The following is a 24,814-nucleotide window of genomic DNA, read 5'->3' as shown; positions in this document are numbered from 1 at the left end:
TTGTCTTTCTTAATTGTGGCAACTCATTTAAAAAATTATAATCCTCTAGGATGTAGAATTCTACCATCATACTCCAGCATGATGTAAATGCACAATGCATAAATTTCTGAGTCTTTTTTAAAAATTCAGTTTAATAAAAACACTGGGTTAACCTCTGAATATGGTGACAGGAACAACAACAAAAAACAAAACCTGACCAAGCAAACCACTCAAGATTAAAATTCCCAGAGCAAACAGCTAAACCGGGGGTGCCATTACGCTGGCTGAGCGGGGGCGGGGCAGGGGCCCCCATAAGATCAGATTCCTTCCCTCCAGACCGACTCTCTGAGCACCTCGGCCAGCATCTCCAGTGTGTTATCAACCAGGGGAGAGCCAGTCCACTGCCCTGGAGAAAACCCTTTCTGCCAGCACAGACCTGCGGGGCCTGGCTGGTGTGGGCAAGCCCGCAGCTAGTGCCCTGCACTCTCACACCTCACTCCTGCACACTGTTTGAAGCCTTTTAGCAAACAATGGCAGCATTATCTACAGGACAGTTACAAAGCAGGATTTGTTAGGACAAAGAATAATAAAGCTGTTCTCTCTCTCTTCTTCATCTTCTCCCCTCCTCCAAGTTCCCGGGTGCTCCTCCCTGCTAGCCCAGAACTCAGCCACGTTTCCTAAAGGAACTTGTACTTGTCCATTTCAAGAAGCCAGCAAGTGACAACAGCCCAGCAACCATGACCGCTGGCAGAAGGCACCCAAAGAACAGCCAAGTCGCCTCCCAACATTTGTAAAACGAAACAAAAGTATAAGCCTTGGCTTCCCACACACACTTACCAGTTCATGGTGAGGAAGGAAAGCTTTGGGGCCCCAGAGGCAATTTCCACACAAGGGAAGAAAGTTGAGAGTTAGTGAGGGAGCAACTCCCTGTGAGGGGAAGCTGCGGGCGTCCGGGGCTCCGGGCTGGCGGCAGAGTGAGGCAGGACTGGAGGTATGTGGGCAAACACAACAAAAGCCACTGCTCACTCTAGATTCAATATGCAGGAAGAGGCCCCTTTGCATAAACACAAACACTCAGCAAATGAATAACTGGCTCAATCAGACGCCCGCTGAGCCTTCTACCTGTCCTCTCTCTGACGGGAGTCACTGCCTGCTCCCAAGGACAGGACTAAACAGGAGACAGTTAAATGTTATGTTGCTATTATAACAATTAAAATGAATTGCATTCATTAGTAGTTAAGAACTGACTCCTGGGGAATGGTATGAGGGGTGAGGTATGGTGCTGCTGTTGAAGCTCCAGCTATTACAAAAAAAAACAACTGGGCACCCACACGAAGGGTGGTTTGCTGGTTGCCTTTGGATCTCTGATGCTCGGTTAGAGCCACAATTTCAGTCTAATGTATGCCTCTCGTTTTTCTGCTTTGACACATTACAAACTGATCTGTATGAGTCTACAGAGAGATCTATTTCATATATGTATAAAAATGCACATATACAAAATAAATACAGATACATTTATGCAATGCATATACATGTGTATGTATACTCACACATGTAATATTCACATCTATCTAATTAAAGAGAATAAACCAAAAAATGCCACTTTACACTCCTTGGTTCACTAATGATTTAAGGAAAATAATTTGAGTTGTTCGAAAATACATCCCAAATGCCTGCCTTTCAAATGTCATCAATCCTTGACCACTAATTTAAAAACATTACCCATATATTAGAGAGAATGCTTTTAACTGAGTGGTCTAACCACTTATAATTTCAATTAAAGAACATAATTACAGTCAACAATTTTCTCCATTTCAGCAGAAAATATGCCATACCTCAACATAATTTGTCCTTAGAACGGAGAAATGGAAGACCGAGGAAAAACACACAGGCACTAGGATTCACTGGTGCCTTTTCTCTGAGCGTAGAGTCACTCACACTCCCCTCACCTCTACTGTGTGTTCCCGTCACATGTTGGTCCTAGTAACAATTATTTTAGTAACTTTTGGCAGTTTGAATGATTCCAACTGAAACATAAATAAGGTTATGTTAAGCTAGTTCCATGTGATGCCACATAATACTTTGGGGGCAAGACCAGCTAGGGAGTCCATGGCGTGTGTCTACATTATTACTTGAACTAAAAAGAGTCAGATACTCCAGAGCCTCTCAGAATATACCATGATTTTGCTGAGGGAAAGAAGGTGGTTTAAAATGTTCAAAAGCAAGTTTTATTGTATTAATACAATACCATTTTCTGGCAATATTAATCTGCCACAAAAGCAACAGAATATTACTGAAAAGCTAAAAAAAAAATTACACACAAAACATCCATTTCAAACATATCATGGTATAACACAAAAACAAGAGAAACAAAATGAAAAGATTCTTCAAGCAAAGAATAAAGCAAAGGTTCTCTAAGAGGAGTTCCCAAAGAAACTAAAGATACCTATTCTGACCACTATTTTGTCTTAAAATGACCTTCTAAATAAGGTGTTAGAAAACTGACCTTCCTGGATGATAAGTGATCTAACCTTGATTCAATCAGACCACAGCACTGAACTGTTAGTGAATCCAACACTGATGTCTCTGGACTGTGCAGACCTGGATGCAGCTGAATATATTACACAGTTATAGATCGTATCTAATTCCATAGGTATTAGATACTGTACTCTAAATTAATATTTTAATGAGGACAGTGAAATAAAGATGGCAACCCAGGTAAGGGATCCATGCATTGTGGTCTAGCTGAGCTCCTTGCTGCAACAGTGCTGGATACTGGAGCCAACAGCACAGACACGGGGACTGGGACAGAAACCCCTGTGCCAGCTTTAAAAGCTGAATGACACATACTGATGCACAAAGGCGCTGTCTTCACACCAGTACCGTTCACTGTAAGCTTGAGAGTATGAGAGAAGGTACTGCAGTGAGACCTCCAGAAAATATACAGGGTGTACAGTTTCAAAGGCTGCAGACACAGACATTTCATTGTTCAAGCCAATTATCAGTAGAAAATAATAACAACAGATGGATTCAGAGTCACTGACTTTTCATATGCACTTCATCTCGGCGGAACAGATGATGAAACGCGAGAGCTATCTCAAAAAGGCAAAACATCTTTCAGTAAAAGAACTCTACAGTCCAGATGGGGACCTTCTAAGTCTGCTGATTATCTTCGTATAATGTTGTAAGATAGACTTACTAGAACATTTCAAGAGCTGATCAGAGATGATACGCACAATGGCTTCATTATTGGAAGGGGCTGCCTCAGACTTGTGACTAAACTGGCAGAGATTTCAATAAGGTTAGGACTGTGAGCTTCCTGTTTTCTTGTCAGGGACTGCAGGTTCCAACGAGAACTGGAAATGTGTGCAGAGCCGGAGAATGAACCATTGCCCAAGGACCCTGCATCTGTGGTCTTCTCTTGTTTGAGCCCCACTCTCCAAAAGAGAGAAAAACTGGGACTGTGAAAAGGACATTAAATTATCCTGAAGTATTATTCCATCAACGGGGGGGAAAAGCCCCAAAGCAATTCCTTAATTAAAAGTGTTCAGTGATAGGCCCTGGCCGGTTGGCTCAGTGGTAGAGTGTCGGCCTGGTGTGCAGGAGTCCCGGGTTCGATTCCCGGTCAGGGCACACAGGAGAAGCGCCCATCTGCTTCTCGACCCCTCCCCTCTCCTTCCTCTCTGTTTCTCTCTTCCCCTCCCGCAGCCGAGGCTCCATTGGAGCAAAGATGGCCCAGGCGCTGAGGATGGCTCTGTGGCCTCTGCCTCAGGTGCTAGAATGGCTCTGGATGCAACAGAGCGAAGCCTCAGAGGGGCAGAGCATGGCCCCCTGGTGGGCATGCTGGGTGGATCGTAGTCGAGTGCATGTGGGAGTCTGTCTGACTGCCTCCCCATTTCCAGCTTCGGAAAAATGCAAAGAAAAAAAAAAGAAAAGAAAAGAAAAAAGTATTCAGTGATAAATATCATCCCTTATAAGCAGTCAGAACATCTTTAATGTCCCTTGCCATGGTGATTGCAAAATATAATTTGCTTTTAGTAGTAAATAAATATAAATTTCAATGGTGGTGTGATAAACAGTTCTAATAAGTGCCAACCAAATATTCAGGTGAAACCCATCAACCAATCCAAAAGCACTCTCACTTAAGAATTTAAATATCACCAAGTCAGAGGTGCTGATGAAATACAGTAAGTCAACCACAAACTGAAAACCTGCTGTAAGGGATAGAAAAAGGTAAAACATCTCATCAGGTAAGTTTCATTACTATTGGAGTAACAATGTACCTGTTCTATTTCTATCCATCCGTCTATCATCAATTCCACATCCATAAACTGCAAAGTTCTTTCTGTGAATTGACGTAAAACATGGTCAAAATCACTGTGCTAAGAAAAAAAGAAAAGCTGATCCTCCCGCCATTTACTAACATACTTCACATTTTAAAAATATTGTTATGAACACACTGTTGACTTCACAAGTTTATAACTAAAGTAAAAAAAAATTAGAGCAAGGCTTTTCCTTCAAAGTACTCTGACAAAAAAGTAAATTCGTAGCAGAACATACAAGCATGAAGAAAATATCGCCAAGGGCAAAATTCTGCAACTGCTTTAAGAAGCAAACAAGAACACAAAAGATGTGTGCTGCAGCCATCTGGCTGTCCTCAGTCTGCGCGGAGCCTCACTTCATCCCCACCCCTCGGCCAGCCCACACCAGTGCCACAAAACCAAATGGCTTCGCTTATGTTTCCTGCATGGCAAATTTACACAATGCATTTAGAATGCAAAAGTTGATTTTTACACATAAACTGGTATCTTAATTTTTTTTTTCTCTACTTCAACAATTTTTTGTTGCTGTTACTTACTCAGAGTGGAGCTTCTTTGAAAAACCTCTTAAGATGTCTTTCCCCATATGGCTATCTGTTCAGGCTCAAGAGAAACCCGCTTCAAAGCCTTAATCTCTCTCACGTTGTGTTTTCTGTTATAGATACTAGATGTGGACAACTGAAAAGAGGGTCTTAAAATTATCCCATTTAAACTTTTACTTTTTTTTGCTCTAAATTGTGGGGTTTCCCCCAGTTATTATTTGAAATAACTGCACTCATTTTTAATTACCATTCTTGAAAGTCAGCAGCTTATGGGAATTTTTCCATCCTTGGCTCATTCCACAAACATTTACTGAGCAGCTACTGTGGTGTCAGGAGCTTGCTAGACAATGGATGATCAAAATCACTCTTCTCCCACGTGCTTGCAGAGCCTGCCTAATACATTAAGGCAGAAACTCTACCTTTTATTTAAAAATCTTCTAGCCACAGATAGGCTGACACATTTTATTTATTTATATACTTATTTGGGGAGGCAGATAGATATTTGAAAAGTTATGGCATGTCTATAGGTATACAACTGCTTTCAAAGGTGAGAATTAAGGCTTTTAATGAAAATCTCTGTTTGGATAAAACAGGCCAACTTTGCTTCCTGGCAGGGGCACTCTGGAGGCCCGTGCGGGACAGGCGAGCACTCTCAGTGGGGATGGAGACGTGCAGCGCGGCGGGGGGAGGGAGACAATGACACACATCTGGTATACTTCTGCTTTCTTGCTGACAATGGTTTCCCACCTCCCCTGCATCCCTCTCCATGTTCCAGGGTAAAAAATGCCTTGCTTAAATTCTCAACGGGCTAATTTTCGGTTCCCTTCTGGGTGTTTCTGCCCAGGACCACAGAGGCTTCTGGGCTGGACAGCAGTGGTAATCCTGGGACACACACAGCGAATCCAGCCAGCGGTGAGGGATTCCACTAACTGTTTAAGCCTGCACTAGTGTCTGGCCACCAGTTGGCAGACACGGCTCATGGCTGCTTACCAGCCCTAGGTTAGTACAGCTGCAGCCAGACGACAGCTGTCAAAGATATTCTTTTCATGGCCACATCTGGCTCCTGGCAGCTCCATTCTGAAGCTAAACTGATTTCGTTGGTTTTTCTGGGAAAGTTTAGGCAACAGATGAGACCAGTCATATAATTTGACTGTGTGCAGTTCAGTCTGGGACAAGTTATCAGAATATAAGCTCAATGAAGACAAGAACTTCCTCTGTCTTGTAGGCTTTCTCCCAGTACAGAGCAGTTGTTCAACATACATGAAAGAATAACACTGACCAGCAAGTGAGCCGAATAAACACTTTCCTGTATCTCACCCCAGCTCCAGTCCCACCATTGTATGTACAATGGCTAGCGCTCTGAGGCACAAAGCGCTCCAAGTGACTCCATGTTAACTTCCACTGTGGCACACTGACCCAGGGAGAGAGACAGTTGAGCACGAAACCATTCTCATGCATTGGGGAGAACTCCCAACAGTCCTTCCCTGAAAATAACAGTCTCCCAGTATTTACCACATCCCAATTTTATTAGTCCTGACCCTGTAAAACTTGGCAACTATGTGCCCACAGTGCTTGCAAGTGACCTGAAAGTAGAAACTAACCTTCTGGCCACCAGAGAAAAGACAAATGGTGACGCAACTTTTCCTGGCACCTTTCAGTGTCCTGTTTCCTTTCCCATGCCTCTCTTCCTGAATTCCCTGACATTTGTAGATTCCAGCTCCTTCTACACTCCATTCTATCCCATCGCCAGGCCTTCCTGAAGCTCACCACCTCCCTCATTCTCAACAGAAACACCACTATAATGTAGAACCAGATGGGACACACTCTCCTGGTTATCTTGGCTAGAAGGGTTTCTGACACTTGCAAGATGATATGCTAATGATGATGCGAGGGAACCTCGAATCCTCGGGGCTAGAAAGCTCTGCTGAATGCCCCAAAACATGTCAAAGGAGGAGAGTGGTTTGGTACAAGCCTGCCACCTCCCCAATTCAGCAGGTTAAATTTCCTCAGACAAGAAAGCTGAAAGGGCAGATGACTTGAACAAACTCAGCACATGGTCCTCAAGAAAGCAAAGTTCCTCCAACTGCCCTAGATGCAACTGCGCTCCCTCTGTGGTCCTGGAAAACAGCAGGGTAGGGCTGAGGGCCAGGGCAAATCTCTCAGCCAAGTGTTAAGTTTCTGAAAGCAGCTCCTTGTCCCCTGTGGACAACTGGGGCCTCCAGGTCCCCTTGGAAGAACCCCCTTCCCCAAGGAGGGCGGTTCACAACATGACCCACCCTGAAAATACATACCCCCTTCTTTGTTTCTACTTTTTCGGAGTAACTTTAAAGGTGGAAAATGCCTTCCCACAATCACAATGAACGTGTAAGCTAATCAAGGCAGAAGCAGTATGACAGGATGCAAATGACTGACACCCAGTGCTTAGTGGGAACAGGCTACAATGTAAAAACAACCCAAACAGAAACATGTTTGTACATTTGGGGAAAATGGGGGGTGGGGGGCACAGTTGAGGGTGTACCGGATGAATATCTTTGTTTCTCAGTGCTTCCTTTTGCTGCCCTGATTAAAACTAAGTATTGTATCACACAGTACTGCAAAGTATAATGTAGTAGTTCAAGACAGTTCACACCCTTCAAGCATAGATTCAAGTGCTTGAGTTCAAAATTCAGCTCTGCACCCTGCTGGCCCTGGGAACTCAGGCTAGTTCCCGACATTCCCTGTCCCAGTGTGCTCACCCATAATATGGGTTTAATTATAGTGCATAATATGCTTCTAAGGAATAAATGTACTAACAACAACAAAAAAAAGTGCTTAGAAAAGAGCCTGGCATGTGGTGAGTGCTAAACACATGACAACGCTGCTGTTGTCACCAGGAGTGACCTGACTTCAGCAAGCCTAAAGCCTCCTCAGCTCCACTGCCACCACCTCCAATAGTTGTCACTACTGTCTGGTCATGTGCCCTGCTACAGGTTGGAAGAAAGGAGAAACATATGTCAGACTAAAATAAAATCAAGGTTCTGATTTCCCCTGTCGATATTAGCTGGAGAATCGTAGATTTAAGATTAGGGTCTCACCTACCTCAGTGGAAGGAAAATCATTAGCTACAAAAGAGCTACACTCCAAGCATACCCTCAGCTGCTTGACCCGCTCAGGGACCCAAAAGGACTTTGGGGAGATGTTCAAGGAAGGCAGGAGGAGCGTCCGGTATTCAGACACATTTTCTTATGCATTTCAAGTCTGTCCATATAGATTCTGTTACTGATTTAGGATCTTTAACAGCTTGTTTATTTTTTAAATGCCTTTCAGTTCACCTTTAATCACATGTTCTTTGACTTGGCTGAACTATGCCTCAGAAGAATTACAAGTGGGAATACGGCTGAGTGAAAGGCTCAGTGAACTAATCCACACCTGGTCCATGTAAAAAAAAGCTCATATTTTCCATATAGAAACAAGTCTCTTTATATGAAACAGGCTTTTATTTAATTGCTAAGGCACTTTCCACGTCACACAGTCTTTTATGAGCTTCTTCAGTGGGGTGGGGAGAAGAACCCCTGGTCATATCTGTATTGTTATCAGTGATGGAAACCATAATCATAATTATCACGGAAAAGCACAAATCCCATTCAGAATATAGTGGCAGATTTAGTTTACCAGAAGTTCCTTGACCAAGTTTTATCAATGACAAAACAGAAGGATGTCCCCTCGCCCAGAACAGCCTGGGATTAAGTAAGATGCACTGTGTCTTCAAGACCAAAATTCAGATTTCCGCTACACCAGCTGAGTGACCCAGACTTTTAAGTGGCAGGAGTAAGGCATAGACGGGGAAATCTTAGATGAGAGAGAAGAACAAGTATATTTTAGAGCTGAGAAGCACCTCTGCACATGGTCCTCTGCAGGGTCTAGTTCAGCTCTACTCGTGGGCAGTGGGAATCCCCCGTGGGACTCAGTGGAGACTGAGGCCACACAGGGGTGTATATGAAAGCAGGGACAACAGCCTCCGACTCCTGACAAATGTGGAAAAGCAACAGCCAGAAACTGCGGTGACTGGAAACACCAATCATGTCATCTGAAGCTGAATCCAAAGAAGCTAACTTTCTTCTCTGTTTTTCTCTCAGTTTTTTTTTAAAATTCCTTTTCATCAATGCTGGTTTGATTGGTAAGTGGACAAAAAGATCTTTCCACACCTTAATTAGAGGGCACACCTTGCCGTGGAGAGAACACTTTCCTGGGAGGTAGGACAGTCTCTCCATTCCTGGAGGCTAGATTTTGTTTAGCTTCTTTCCTTCTCCAGACCCCAGTCCCCTTGTGGGGACAAGGAGAGGCACTCAGGCACAATGCCCAACTGGTGCACAGTGGTCACCTGACTAGGTTATTAAAACACTGACATACTTGTGTACCCCCAAACTATATGAGTACAAGCTTAGCCACTGCCCTGAGCTTCCCAGAACCCTCAAAGGTCCACGGGCTTTGCTTCCCCAGTGCACTGCTTTAGTCCGATGCCCAACGTCCATTCAGAAGGGCAATGCCTATGCTATACCTACTAGCTATTCTGACCATCACCCCAGACGCTCTGAGAGGTCCTTTTCCAAGGCTGAGCTGAAGGCTTCTGCCCTGGATGCAGCCACAGCCTGGTGCACAGAGCCAGGACGGCTGTGGCAGCAGAGAACAACCCTTCACGGCCCCGCTTTCCTCCTCAAGTCACTCACCTCACTTGGGCATCGAGATGTAGGCCTACGCTCAGGAGGCAAATCAGTAGAATCTTAGGGCAAATTCCTGAGGTTACATTTGTTTTCAAAAGGTAGAAAGAAATACATCATTGTGAAAAAACTCTCAAAGTGAAATCCTGATCTCAGAGGAAAATTACCAACACATGTAATCAAATTATATTTACCACGGAAATGTCTAATAGCTCATACTTTCTACCCCACTTTTACAGCTCTTTAGGAAAAGGAATATTTCTCTATCCAGTGTTCCAAATTACCACAGCAGAGCTGAGGCATTATACATGCTGAAATATGTAGGAAAGGAAAAAATTTCCCATTATTATCATTTCCTCCATCCTCTGTCCCCTTCTATGCCACCATTACTCAAAAGTCAGTCAGAAACGTGGCTGGCTGACATGACGCCATGCTGTCACTCGATCAGGTGTGGGGCACCACATGGTATGAATAAATACTTATCCACAACCACATATTAAATGCAAACTTGCAAAGGTGAGCTCTGGAGACAAAGACGTTTCTATACAGAAATATTAACTAAGAATTTAAGTAAATGGCCCCATTGGAAAAAAAAGTTCTAAAGTAGCAATATAAACTATATTTAATAGCAACAAAAAATATTTTCCTTTTGGGAAAGCAATTTGGGCTTCTAAAAGTTACTGCCTTTCACGTGACCTAGTACAGTATGCCTAAATTATTTTGTTTCCTAAAACACAGACGCTAGACCCCTAAAATTCTACTTTGTGAGAGTTAATTTTTTAAATTAGTCTTCTCCCAAATATAATACTAAAATAACAGACTATTTTGGTACCTTTCCCCCCACAATTGTTATTTTCTTAAGGGCTTGAGTATCACATGTTCCAAAGAACATATGTTCCCCAAGGAAGGAAAAAAAATGGGCTCTAGAACTAATACACAATGAAAAATAAATTTAAAGCAGCCTTCTGGTCTGACATAAGAATATAAAAATGATATGAGCAAGAACAGCTTAGTTTACATACTTTTCAGTCACAGCTGCTGCTCCAAAACCACAATACCTTTAAAATGACATTTCAAGGAAACAGATATGGCAGGGCTCTCGCCGTAGCTCGAAGGAGCTCCCACGGAATTAAAAGGGCTTCTTTTTTCATGCACATACTTTATATAACCCTGTATGCACACAGGCACAATTAAAAAGAAAAAAAGTGATTCATTTTTAAATAATGTAGTGATAAAAAGAGTGAAATACAAATAACTGTACCCAGCAAGATTTTTCTTTTTTTCTTTAAAATCATAAGACTCCGACATGAAAACAGAGTTTTGGGGACAGAGGGAACAAGTCCGTTCTTCCTGGTTAATATTTAATAGGGTGCTAAGGATTTCTTGGAGACCTCTGCACCTCCAGTGACAGGCACACGAGAGGCTCCTTTTTCTCCAAGAGATGCCGACACCACCCTAAATAAACAAAAATAACATAAAATTAAATCAGACTTTTCAATTAATAAATTACTTTGGTGGACCTTGCAGGCCAAGTCCTATTTAATTACATAATTTTAAAAATATTTGCACATTGCAATCGCCGAAATTGGCTTTGAGGTTTCATAATACAAACTTAACACTTGAGTAGGAGAACAAATTTATTTAATAAATGCAGCCTTAAGTGCTAGAAGGCCATACCACTCAAACTGCAAAATCACTTAGCACATCCTCAGAAAAAGCAAATAAACTTTTCCACTATTTAGACAGAGACTGCTTTTGAATGTCAGGAGAGGCTGGCTGAATTTTTGCATTTTCTCTGTCACATGTTGCCTGTAAATCTGACTATTTTGAGAGGTAATTAGAATGGAGCTAATGGACAAAATGGTTCCAATTAAAGATAAGTTAAAGATAAACTGAGGTGGAAGATGTCAAGAGGCTGATAGTAAAAACCTCGTCAGAGTAAAGGAGAGCTCGCATTCACTCCCCATTCTTCACTTCTCAGGACCCCAGATACGCAGAAATTAACAGTTACTGGGCACAAGGATATGTTCTATTAGGAAATGACACACAAATTTAGGGGCGAAAGGACTTTCACAAAAAGGACAGAATTACATGAAACACTAAAAGAGGGCAGAAACTCGTGCAGTGCCTGTATTTCTTGCAGCTGCTTGGGGCCACGGCGTTGCCAGGAAGGGAGGTGACTCGAGATCACTGGAGCACGCTGGCACAACTTGCTTGCCCTCACGTTTTGATAAAAATCTTTGTCAAGCACATTCATTTCCAAACACTACACATGCTGCATACCGCGATGAGCTCAGCTTTTCGAGCTACGTGGAGCTGACTCTTCACACCAAAAGCCCCGACCACTATGACGATGTTGTTGTTTTTGTTTGGGGCTCTACTGCTTCCAGATTTCTGTCCTGCTTACCTCCAAAGAGCTTCTACATTGCTGTTAGAAAGACACCTAACTTTCTGATTTTTAAATTTTTCAGTAAGATTTAAGTAAAAGATTCTGGAGAGCCTGACCAGGCAGTGGTGCAGTGGATAGAGCGTTGGACTGGGATGTGGAGGACCCAGGTTCGAGACCCTGAGGTCGCTGGCTTGAGCGCGGGCTCATCGGGTTTGAGCAAAGTTCACCAGCTTGAGCCCAAGGTCGCTGGCTCGAGCAAGGGGTTACTTGCTCTGCTGAAGGCCCACGGTCAAGGAACATATGAGAAAGCAATCAATGAACAACTAAGGTGTTGCAACTAGAAATTGATGCATCTCATCTCTCTCCCTTCATGATGTCTGTCCCTATCTGTCCCTCTCTCTGACTCTCTCTGCCACACACACACAAAAAAGATTCTGGAGAGATCTCCAGATAGCTGTTATCAAATAAAATACGCAGGTTTGTCTCTTAGTCCCATGTCCCTTTCACAGACTTCTAGAAAGAGCTGCCTACACTTCTGACCTCCCTTCTTCACCTTCACCTCTCACACCTCCTCAATCCTCACCACCCTGCTGCCAGGGCTGCTTGGCGCTCAGTCTCCTGCTTCAGCCCCCTGGCTGCATTCGGGATGTGGCCCTGTCTTCTCCTCTCCAGTGCTCCACCGGGGACACCTGTTCTCCATTGTCACCAAACCCTTTCCTCCACTGCTTCTCCTCACATGCCCTTCCCACACGAAGTGACCACCCTCCACCAGTAGGTGAGGCCAGTGCTGTGCAGGCAAGCCTAGTGCTGCTCCTCTGCAGCCCACATCCAAGCCAGCTCCACCCTGACTCGGGGTCCTCGTCAAGACTCAGCAGCCCACACAAGAGCCTTGCGTGGCCTCCTCACTGGCCTCCTCAGGGCTCTTTCCTGCTTTGCTCTCCTCCAGCAAGCCCATACAGAAGGCACTAATCTTGAGAAATGTAAGTTTGCTAAGTTTTCTCCATTCCCAGATAGCTTCCCTCACCATATCTTAATACTTTTGACACTGAGATGCATCTCAAACTTTATGTGAACTCTTAATGTTGCGCCGCACCCAGATGCAGATCCCACCTCTGCTTAGAAAGTTCTTAGCTTCGTAAGACCCAGAAAGCCGGTTGAAATGTCCAAAGGTACTGAGTGGGCTCTTCTCGATGTTGGCTGCTGCTTGTTCCCTCACTTCCACTCTCCCACCAAGAGACACAAACGCACATCCTGACGTCAACTCATCTCCTGGCCTTTGTGCAGAGCCGGCCTCCCCCACCGCTCACCTCCCCTTCTTCTGGAGAAGTCACCTGTGCCACATAGCTCAGACATCCGCACCATGTCCTCCTGGCACCACTCTTGAACCCCTCTTTAGATCTATGCTCCAGTATTTGTTCCACTGGCATATAGTGGAACTTGTTTTGATACAGCAATGTTTTCATTCCATTGTAATGCTCTAATTCAGGGGTCCCCAAACTACGGCCCGCGGGCCACATGCGGCCCCCTGAGGCCATTTATCCGGCCCCTGCAACACTTCTGGAAGGGGCACCTCTTTCATTGGTGGTCAGTAAGAGGAGCATAGTTCCCATTGAAATATTGGTCGGTTTGTTGATTTAAATTTACTTGTTCTTTATTTTAAATATTGTATTTGTTCCCATTTTGGTTTTTTTTACTTTAAAATAAGATATGTGCAGTGTGCATAGGAATTTGTTCATAGTTTTTTTTATAGTCCGGCCCTCCAACGGTCTGAGGGACAGTGAACTGGCCCCCTGTGTAAAAAGTTTGGGACCCCTGCTCTAATTAATAGTTTCTCCTGGTAACCTGCACACCCATTCTATTAAAGGCACTTGATACATCTACTTATTTTTTATTTGAGATATATTGACAATATACTAGTTTTAAGTTTAAAACTATAATATAGCTTCTTAAACAATTACAGTTAATAAATTCTAAGAAACAAACTTAATGACAACAATTCTTTGGTTACTTCACAAATCAACTTTCCTCAGTACATAATCTCAGTTCCTCTCCCACTACAACTGTTCAGCAAGATGAAGTCACACACACTGCATCTGTGCCGATTTGTTCACAACTCGAAGACACACAAAACATTATTGTGCTGATATTTATGTGAATGACTGAGATATAATTTGAAAAAAAAATCTTATGTTCCCTGGAAGTAAAATCACCTTTTTGGTCATTATACAGTGCAAAAAAAATAAAGAAAGAAAGAAACCAGAATGAGCAAGGAAGCTATAAGGATTTAATCAACTAGACTTCTTTTTTTTTTTTCATTTTTCTGAAGCTGGAAACAGGGAGAGACAGTCAGACATACTCCTGCATGCGCCCGACCGGGATCCACCCGGCACGCCCACCAGGGGCGATGCTCTGCCCACCAGGGGGCGATGCTCTGCCCCTCCAGAGTGTCGCTATGATGCGACCAGAGCCACTCTAGCGCCTGGGGCAGAGGCCACAGAGCCATCCCCAGCGCCCGGGCCATCTTTGCTCCAATGGAGCCTTGGCTGCGGGAGGGGAAGAGAGAGATAGAGAGGAAAGCGCGGCAGAGGGGTGGAGAAGCAAATGGGCGCTTCTCCTGTGTGCCCTGGCCAGGAATCGAACCTGGGTCCTCCGCACGCTAGGCCGACGCTCTACCGCTGAGCCAACCGGCCAGGGCTCAACTAGATGTCTTATAAAAATAAGAATTAAAATTCACTATCTACCCTTTCCCTACTAAGAGTACCCTAATTGAAACTGTCCAAGAAAAAGGCTTTCAGGTTATGAGATGATTTTCCATTAAAGTCTCAGATAAACTCTACTGCCATTCCTTTTCTGCTGAACTCCAGCTCTGATAATCCCACCCTAAACTCCCAACATCTCTAGTAGAGAAGCACAGCTGTCACGGGACACACCTGTCATCTCCCTGTGGCCAATTCGGTAATAGTGTTAAAACAAAAAACCCTGGTATCAGCCAACAACAGTCCAAGACTCAAGAAATGATGTCACTTAAGTGACCGAAAGGTAAAAGCCAACCTCTGGAAATGTGAAATGACAAATTGGACCACAGAACATTTTTTTTTCCAGGATTCATATTTTCAAAAACCCAGAATTAAAAATGTCAGAAGAAATTCGTTGTTTACAATGTAGTTAAAGGTAATTAAAAGATGTAATCAAATCTTATTTTGCACAATTATAACTTGGCGGAGTCACTTAACTTCTCTGATCCTCAATAATTTCCACATCTGTAAAATGGGGTCAGGAGGTCTCTGTGGCAGTCAAGTGTGATCATGTGTTCTGCTCCTAGGTAGAACTTTTGTGCGCGTGTGTGCGTGCGTGTGCGTGTGTGTGTGTGTGTGTGTGTGTGTGAGAGAGAGAGAGAGAGAGAGAGAGAATGAACCATTTTTGATTGATACAGCTTCTACAGTATTCGTTTGGCTGTTTAGCTCATGGACCATAAAAAGAATAAAACTTTGTCCCTTCTCTCAGGAGCTCGTAGTTAAGGTCTGTGCCGTCCAGAACAGTCGTCATTAGAGGATATTTTAATTAAATCACATATAGCTATTTTAATTACAATTAAAGAAAAACTAGAAATACGGTTCCTTAGCTGTCACTTTTTTGTGCTCAAGAGCCACAAGTGACAACTAGCTACACACTGGCTAAACATATTGGATCTTGTAAAACATTTCGTCATCGCAGAAACTTCGATTGAGCAGCTCTGATCTGAAGAGGCAAGACAGTCTAGAATGCAGGTGACTATTAACATACTGTATATAATAAGTGATGACCTGGTAGGAAAGAGAATATAATGGAGGTCATATTCTTGAAGAACATGTAAGTTTTGTTTTTCTAAAGCAGAAAGGGGAGCCAGGTAGAGCAAACCACAGGTGCAAAGACACAGGCATCGAGAGGCATTCTGAGTTCCATGAGGGAGAGGAGCTATTCTTAGTGACTGGCACAGAAGTACACCAGGAAGCAGTGGCCACAGAGGAGCCTAGAGGAGGGGTCAGAATCCAACGAAACGTCTCACGAGCCACAGACGGAGTGAGGACTGAATTCAAAACACAGTGATAATGAGCAATAGTGTGACCCATCAGTAGTGTGTTATAGAAAACTGGCCATGCAGTGGTTCTCAGCTCTGGAGGTACATATGAGAACTCTAGAAAGCTTCTGGAAATGCTGACACAGAGCTGTGCCTGACCCTAACGGGATCATCCATTTATGGACCTGGAGCCTGGAACTCAGAAAGTCTTAATATTCCAAAGTGACCCAAGTGCAACCGGGGCTGATCACCAGCGGTGGTGACAAAGAACTGGGACTGTGCTTAAACTAGAATAAAGAAGTACAAGAGGGGGGATGACGTCAGAGTAATGGCGGAGTAGGAAGCGATACCGATAAATCTCCCCCAAAACTCAACAAGATCTTCAACCAGAAACAGAAAAACCTATACTTGGAGCTTCCAGATTCTTCGCAATACACCCAAAGGTATGATTGAGTGAAAAATTGGCTAAATATATAACCAAACCCTGAAGGAAATAGGGAGTAAGAAATGCTCCGCCTTCCTCACTAACCTAAACAGGGCGGCTTTCTCTGGTAACTGTGAATATAGAAACTGAGGCGGGCAAAGGGGGTGAATAGATCCAGGCCGCCGCAGCAAAAACGGCCGAACCAGGCTGTGGCTCAGAGATCCAAGCCGAGGAAAATCTGATCCTGTGGCAACCCGGGCAATACAAGCTAACACTCGCGCCAAACCCAAACAAAGAAAGACAAGCGGAGCGGCCATTTTACCCGGTCTCCTGGTCGGTGCGCAGTTAGTGGAAGAGAGATTTCTTCCTAAGCCGCGGAAGTGGGTGCCCGTGTTGCCCCACGGAGAGGCAGGGTCAGAGGCCTTTCTGTGGGCTGAGGGCAGAGTCTCTGGGCAGCCCCAGCGCCCTGGGAAAGCCATGCACGGGAGGGAGTGAGAACTAATCCCAAGGGTGGAGATTTTCCGTGCTGGAGGCTGTTTCACTCAGAGGGAACCGCGGCCGGCCTCATATCCTGGTTTGCGCGCGCAGATAAGGAGTGAGCGATTCCTCCGAGTGCCTCGGCAGTGCGCGCCCGTGTTATCGCACAGAGGGGCAGAGTCAGGGGCCTTTGTGTGGGCCAAAGTGGAATCTCGGGCCGCCCCAGCGCCTTGCAAAAGCCGCACACGGGGACGGAGCGAGACTCAATTCCAACGCTGCAACTTTTCCCTGCGGTTGGGGGTTTCACTCAGAGCGTGAGACTGCTGGCCGGATATCCTGGTTGCAGACAGTGAGTGAGAGTTTCCTCCAAGCGCCCCGGAAGTGGGCGCCCGCTTGTGTTACCAGATAGAGTGGCAGAGCCAGAGGTCTTCGAGTGGGCGGAAAGCCCGCCTGATTATGCTAGCAGCTCTGACTGACTGAGCCTTACCCAGAGCCCTGTGCTGAGTGGAAATAGAGTGGGGAGTTGCCAGCAATTTGAGCCTCTTACTATCCAGGCAGAGGCAGCAGCAACCCCATACCTGGACTATCAGGCTACTAATTGAGGAAGGAAAGACTAGGAGAAAGGCTCCAGGAACACGGACTCTCTCACTGTCGGAGCCTATAAATGCTAATGAGCCTCGACTCCCAACGAGAATAAAGCACAATACATGACATTGCCATAGAGACTTATCAACTGCAAACCTCTACCTGAGCGTGCCAAAGGGGCAGAACCCGGGGTACAGAGTCACCGACCAGGAAGAGGGAGAGAAAAGAAAAAGCAAGAAGATAACCTCTCAAAATCAAGAATAATCTGCAGACTTTATAACCTATCCCATTTTATTATATTTGTTCGTTTGTTTCTCTTATCTTCATTCTTGAGACTTTTTTTTCCTCCTCCAATTTGGCCGATTAACTCTCTACCGGTCTTACTCTCTCCTCTCCTTGAACTACACTACCCATAAGTGTTACATCTCCCATTATCATTTCTCTTCTCTTCCTTTCTCTCTATGAGGGTTGCACTCCAAAACCCTTAACTCTCTCTCTCTCTCTCCTTTCTTTTTTCTTCTTTTAGTGGTTGCCTCTTTTTTTCTCTCTCTCTCTTTCTTTTCTCCCTCTATATTAGTTTCTTCCTTTCTCCTTTACATCTCCTCTCATTCAAACCTCAATAACAAACAAATTAAATTATTTGGGACTCAAACCTATGTTTGTGGCATTTTGGGGGGTTTTTACTTCACCTTTTTAACTCACTAGCAGTGCTCCCATCCCTGGCTCTCCATATTATCTAGTTCTTGTTCCACTAAATACAATAGTAAGTTTTTAATTTGTCCCCCCATTTTTCCATTTTCCTCTTATTCCTCTCATCATAACTCTTAGAAAACCAACACCTAAAAGCAAATCATTCTATTCTTGACCCAAATTTTTTCCTTATTTGCTTTTTGTGGGTCCATACGCTCTTTTTTTTTTCTTTTTTCTTTTTTTTTTTTTTTCTCTTTCTCTCTTTTTTGCCCCTTTATTACTTTTCCCCAATTCAGGCCCTCCATCACAGGCATTGTTTGTTATAACTCACAGTCCACCACAAGATTTTCTCAAGAAAGAGGGGAGAGGAGAGGAGAGGAAAAAAAGAGGGGGGGAATAATTTCCTTTTTTAAAAAATTTTTATTTTATTTTATTTTTCTTTATTTCATTATTAATTTTTTTTTAAAAAAACAACTCTTTTCGATTTGTTATTTTTTTATTTTTTTTAACTTTTTATTCTTTATTAAATCTCATTAATACTATCAACAAAACCACCCTCAGATGCCATTAAGGAAGAGAAAATCGAATATCATGGATACAAAAGAAAGAGAGGTACCACAGCTAGATGAGGAAAAATCTATGGAGAAAAAATTTAATATATTGGAAACCTTGGAGCTAAATGACAGAGAATTCAAGATAGAAATCCTAAAAATCCTCCGAGATATACAAGAAAACACAGAAAGGCAATATAGGGAGCTCAGAAAACAACTCCATGAACACAAAGAATATATGTCCAAGGAAATTGAAACTATAAAAACAAATCAAACAGAGATGAAAAACTCAATTCATGAGCTGAAAAACGAAGTAACAAGCTTAGCTAATAGAACAGGTCAGATAGAAGAGAGGATTAGTGAAATAGAAGACAAGCAACTTGAGGCACAACAGAGAGAAGAAGAAAGAGACTCAAAAATTAAAAAAAATGAGATAGCCCTACAAGAATTATCTGACTCCATCAAAAAGAATAACATAAGAATAATAGGTATATCAGAGGGAGAAGAGAGAGAAAATGGAATGGAGAACATACTTAAACAAATAATTGATGAGAACTTCCCAAGCCTGTGGAAAGAACTAAAGCCTCAAGTTCAAGAAGCAAACAGAACTCCAAGTTTTCTTAACCCCAACAAACCTACTCCAAGGCATATCATAATGAAATTGACACAAACCAACAGCAAAGAAAAAATTCTCAAGGCAGCCAGGGAAAAGAAGAATACAACATATAAAGGAAGGCCCATTAGATTATCATCAGATTTCTCAGCAGAAACTCTACAAGCTAGAAGAGAGTGGACCCCAATATTTAAAGTCCTGAAAGAGAGGAACTTTCAGCCACGAATACTATACCCATCAAAGCTATCCTTCAAATACGAAGGAGAAATAAAAACATTCACAGATACAGAAAAGATGAGGGAATTTATCATCAGAAAACCCCCACTCCAGGAATTACTAAAGGGGGTACTCCAATCAAATACAAAGAACAAAAAAAAAACAGAGCCACAAGTAAAAGCTCCAAGAAGAACACAATAAAACCAAATTTAAACTGTGACAACAACAAAAAGAAAGAGGGGGAGAAGACGGAGATTAACAGTAGCAAAGGACGATGGAGTGCAAAAGTACTCACAAAATAGTTCGCTACAATGAACAGGGTAGGGACCCTTTTCATTACTCAAATGTAACCACCATTGAAAAAACCACCACAGAAGCACATGAGATAAAAAAGATAGCAACAGAGGAAAGATGTATGGAATACAACCAAATAAAAACAAAAGATAGAAAAACGAAAGAGAAGGATCAAACAAGACACAAAACTAACAGAAAGCAAGATATAAAATGGCAATAGGGAACTCACAAGTATCAATAATTACACTAAATGTAAATGGATTAAACTCACCAATAAAAAGGCACAGAGTAGCAGAATGGATTAAAAAAGAAAATCCAACTGTATGCTGCCTACAGGAAACTCATCTAAGTAACAAGGATAAAAACAAATTCAAAGTGAAAGGCTGGAAAACAATACTCCAAGCAAATAACATCCAAAAAAAAGCAGGTGTAGCAATACTCATATCGGATAATGCTGACTACAAGACAGGAAAAGTACTTAGAGACAAAAATGGTCATTTCATAATGGCTAAGGGGACACTGAATCAAGAAGACATAACAATTCTTAATATATATGCACCAAACCAAGGAGCACCAAAATATATAAGACAGCTACTTATTGATCTTAAAACAAAAACTGACAAAAATACAATCATACTTGGAGACCTCAATACACCGCTGATGGCTCTAGATCGGTCATCCAAACAGAGAATCAACAAAGACATAGTGGCCTTAAACAAAACACTAGAGCACCTGGATATGATAGACATCTACAGGACATTTCATCCCAAAGTGACTGAGTATACATTTTTCTCCAGTGTACATGGATCATTCTCAAGAATTGACCATATGTTGGGCCACAAAAACAATATCAGCAAATTCAGAAAAATTGAAGTTGTACCAAGCATACTTTCTGATTATAAAGCCTTGAAACTAGAATTCAACTGCAAAAAAGAGGAAAAAAATCCCACAAAAATGTGGAAACTAAACAACATACTTTTAAAAAATGAATGGGTCAAAGAAGAAATAAGTGCAGAGATCAAAAGATATATACAGACTAATGAAAATGACAATACGACATATCAGAATCTATGGGATGCAGCAAAAGCAGTGATAAGAGGGAAGTTCATATCGCTTCAGGCATATATGAACAAACAAGAGAGAGCCCAAGTGAACCACTTAACTTCCCACCTTAAGGAACTAGAAAAAGAAGAACAAAGACAACCCAAAACCAGCCGAAGAAAGGAGATAATAAAAATCAGAGCAGAAATAAATGAATTAGAGAACAGAAAAACTATAGAAAAAATTAATAGAACAAGGAGCTGGTTCTTTGAAAAGATCAACAAAATTGACAAACCCTTGGCAAGACTTACCAAGGAAAAAAGAGAAAGAACTCATATAAACAAAATCCAAAATGAAAGAGGAGAAATCACCATGGACACCGTAGATATACAAAGAATTATTGTAGAATACTATGAAAAACTTTATGCCACTAAATTCAACAACCTAGAAGAAATGGATAAATTCCTAGAACAATACAACCTTCCTAGACTGAGTCAAGAAGAAGCAGAAAGCCTAAACAGACCTATCAGTAGAGAAGAAATAGAAAAAACCATTAAAAACCTCCCCAAAAATAAAAGTCCAGGCCCTGACGGCTATACCAGCGAATTTTATCAAACATTCAAAGACTTGGTTCCTATTCTACTCAAAGTCTTCCAAAAAATTGAAGAAGAAGCAATACTTCCAAACACATTTTATGAGGCCAACATAACCCTCATACCAAAACCAGGCAAGAATGGCACAAAAAAAGAAAACTACAGACCAATATCTCTAATGAATACAGATGCTAAAATACTAAACAAAATACTAGCAAATCGAATACAACAACATATTAAAAAAATAATACATCATGATCAAGTGGGATTCATCCCAGAATCTCAAGGATGGTTCAACATACGTAAAACGGTTAATGTAATACACCATATCAACAAAACAAAGAACAAAAACCACATGATCTTATCAATAGACGCAGAAAAGGCTTTCGATAAAATACAACACAATTTTATGTTTAAGACTCTCAACAAAATGGGTATAGAAGGAAAATATCTCAACATGATAAAGGCCATATAAACCATCAGCTAACATCATATTAAATGGCACTAAACTGAAGGCTTTCCCCCTTAAATCAGGAACAAGACAGGGTTGTCCACTCTCTCCACTCTTATTTAATGTGGTACTAGAAGTTCTAGCCAGAGCAATCAGACAAGACAAAGAAATAAAAGGCATCCATATCGGAAAAGAAGAAGTAAAGGTATCACTTTTTGCAGATGATATGATCCTATACATCGAAAACCCCAAAGAATCCACAAAAAGACTACTAGAAACAATAAGCCAATACAGTAAGGTCGCAGGATACAAAATTAACATACAGAAGTCAATAGCCTTTCTATATGCCAACAATGAAACAACTGAGAAGGAACTCAAAAGAATAATCCCCTTCACGATTGCAACAAAAAAAATAAAATACTTAGGAATAAACATAACAAAGAATGTAAAGGACTTATATAATGAAAACTATAAACCATTGTTAAGGGAAATCGAAAAAGATATAATGAGATGGAAGAATATACCTTGTTCTTGGCTAGGAAGAATAAATATAATCAAGATGGCTATATTACCCAAAGCAATATACAAATTTAATGCAATTCCCATCAAAATTCCAATGACATTTTTTAAAGAAATAGAGCAAAAAATCATCAGATTTATATGGAACTATAAAAAACCCCGAATAGCCAAAGCAATCCTAAAGAAAAAGAATGAAGCTGGGGGCATAACAATACCTGACTTCAAACTCTATTATAGGGCCACGACAATCAAAACAGCATGGTATTGGCAGAAAAATAGACACTCAGACCAATGGAACAGAATAGAAAGTCCAGAAATAAAACCACATATATATAGTCAAATAATTTTTGATAAAGGGGCCAACAACACACAATGGAGAAAAGAAAGCCTCTTCAATAAATGGTGCTGGGAAAACTGGAAAGCCACATGCAAAAGAATGAAACTGGACTACAGTCTCTCCCCCTGTACAAAAATTAACTCAAAATGGATCAAAGATCTAAACATAAGACCTGAAACAATTAAGTACATAGAAGAAGACATAGGTACTCAACTCATGGACCTGGGTTTTAAAGAGCATTTTATGAATTTGACTCCAATGGCAAGTGAAGTGAAGGCAAAAATTAATGAATGGGACTACATCAGACTAAGAAGTTTTTGCTCAGCAAGGGAAACTGATAACAAAATAAACAGAAAGCCAACTAAATGGGAAATGATATTTTCAAACAACAGCTCAGATAAGGGCCTAATATCCAAAATATACAAAGAACTCATAAAACTCAACAACAAACAAACAAACAATCCAATAAAAAAATGGGAAGAGGATATGAATAGACACTTCTCCCAGGAAGAAATACAAATGGCCAACAGATATATGAAAAGATGCTCATCTTCTTTAGCTATTAGAGAAATGCAAATCAAAACGGCAATGAGATACCACCTCACACCTGTTCGATTAGCTGTTATTAGCAAGTCAGGTAATAGCAAATGTTGGAGAGGCTGTGGAGAAAAAGGAACCCTCATACACTGTTGGTGGGAATGTAAAGTAGTACAACCATTATGGAAGAAAGTATGGTGGTTCCTCAAAAAACTGAAAATAGAACTACCTTATGACCCAGCAATCCCTCTACTGGGTATATATCCCCAAAACTCAGAAACATTGATATGTAAAGACACATGCAGCCCCATGTTTACTGCAGCATTGTTCACAGTGGCCAGGACATGGAAACAACCAAAAAGCCCATCAATAGATGACTGGATAAAGAAGATGTGGCACATATACACTATGGAATACTACTCAGCCATAAGAAATGATGACATCGGAACATTTACAGCAAAATGGTGGGATCTTGATAACATGATACGAAGCGAAATAAGTAAATCAGAAAAAAACAGGAACTGTATTATTCCATACGTAGGTGGGACATAATAGTGAAACTAAGAGACATTGATAAGAGTGTGGTGGTTACGGGGGGGAGGGGGGAATGGGAGAGGGATAGGGGGTGGGAGGGGCACAAAGAAAACAAGATAGAAGGTGACAGAGGACAATCTGACTTTGGGTGGTGGGTATGCAACATAATTGAACGACAAGATAACCTGGACTTGTTATCTTTGAATATATGTATCCTGATTTATTGATGTCACCCCATTAAAAAAATAAAATTATAAAATAAAAAAAAAAATTAAAATAAAAAAAAAAAAAAAAAAAGAAGTACAAGAAAGACTCTGATACAGCTGTCCGACCAAGAGGTGATGGGGACCTCACATAGCACAGGAATGGAGATAAAGAAAAAATGCTAATTTTGGTACAAGTTTCTAGAATTACTATGACCTGGAAATGAATATGAGAAATCAGGGAAGAAAAATCAGAATACAATATGACAACTCTGTCCTATGGCAACAAAGGCCAACAGAAAACATGCTCAAAGCTGAGCAGGTGTGTGTTTGTTGGGGGGGGGGCAGCGACAACAGCCTTGTGTTAGAGGCAGGGAGAGACTCCTCAGAGCATCTGGTAGAACCGTCCAGGAGGCCAGAGACATTTGCCTGGATTCTGCCAGTGAAGTTGGCCAAAAAGTGAGCACAGGAGATGTGTGCTCACAGAATCTGGACAATAAAACATGTTCCCCTAAACTTCAACCTATCAGAATATGAAGAAATGCACTTCTAAAGTTTAGCCCCCCCCCATCAATTCGTACTGCACATCAGTGCCCCCATTGCCTGGCATCACCAACAGGCCACAGGCATCCTGTCCTAACAGGACCACTGACTGGCTGTCTGACCTTACACCAGTCATCTGACTCTGGGTCTTGGTATCAATGTCTTAACAGTCAAAGGAGAGAGCTGGACTAGAGTGAGATGCTGCCCTGGGTCCCTCCAGTGT

General features: G+C 42.0%; 1 protein-coding gene across 14 annotated transcripts in view; it reads right to left on the bottom strand.

Annotated features, from left to right (window-relative positions):
* FOXP1 (forkhead box P1) overlaps window positions 1-24,814 on the bottom strand; it is a 671,570-nt gene that overhangs the window by 354,368 nt on the left and 292,388 nt on the right. Inside the window, exon 1 of one of the 14 annotated variants that reach the window (XM_066245811.1) lies at window positions 817-944. The exons of the other annotated variants lie outside the window; for them this stretch is intronic. The gene's annotated coding sequence lies outside the window, so the exon portion shown is untranslated. Of the gene's footprint in view, window positions 1-816; window positions 945-24,814 lie in introns of those variants that run through there. 14 annotated transcript variants of the gene reach the window in all.

Source organism: Saccopteryx bilineata, chromosome 10 (genome assembly GCF_036850765.1).
Source record: "Saccopteryx bilineata isolate mSacBil1 chromosome 10, mSacBil1_pri_phased_curated, whole genome shotgun sequence".
Taxonomy (NCBI): Eukaryota; Metazoa; Chordata; class Mammalia; order Chiroptera; family Emballonuridae; genus Saccopteryx; species Saccopteryx bilineata.
This window is presented reverse-complemented; position numbering and strand designations above follow the sequence as displayed.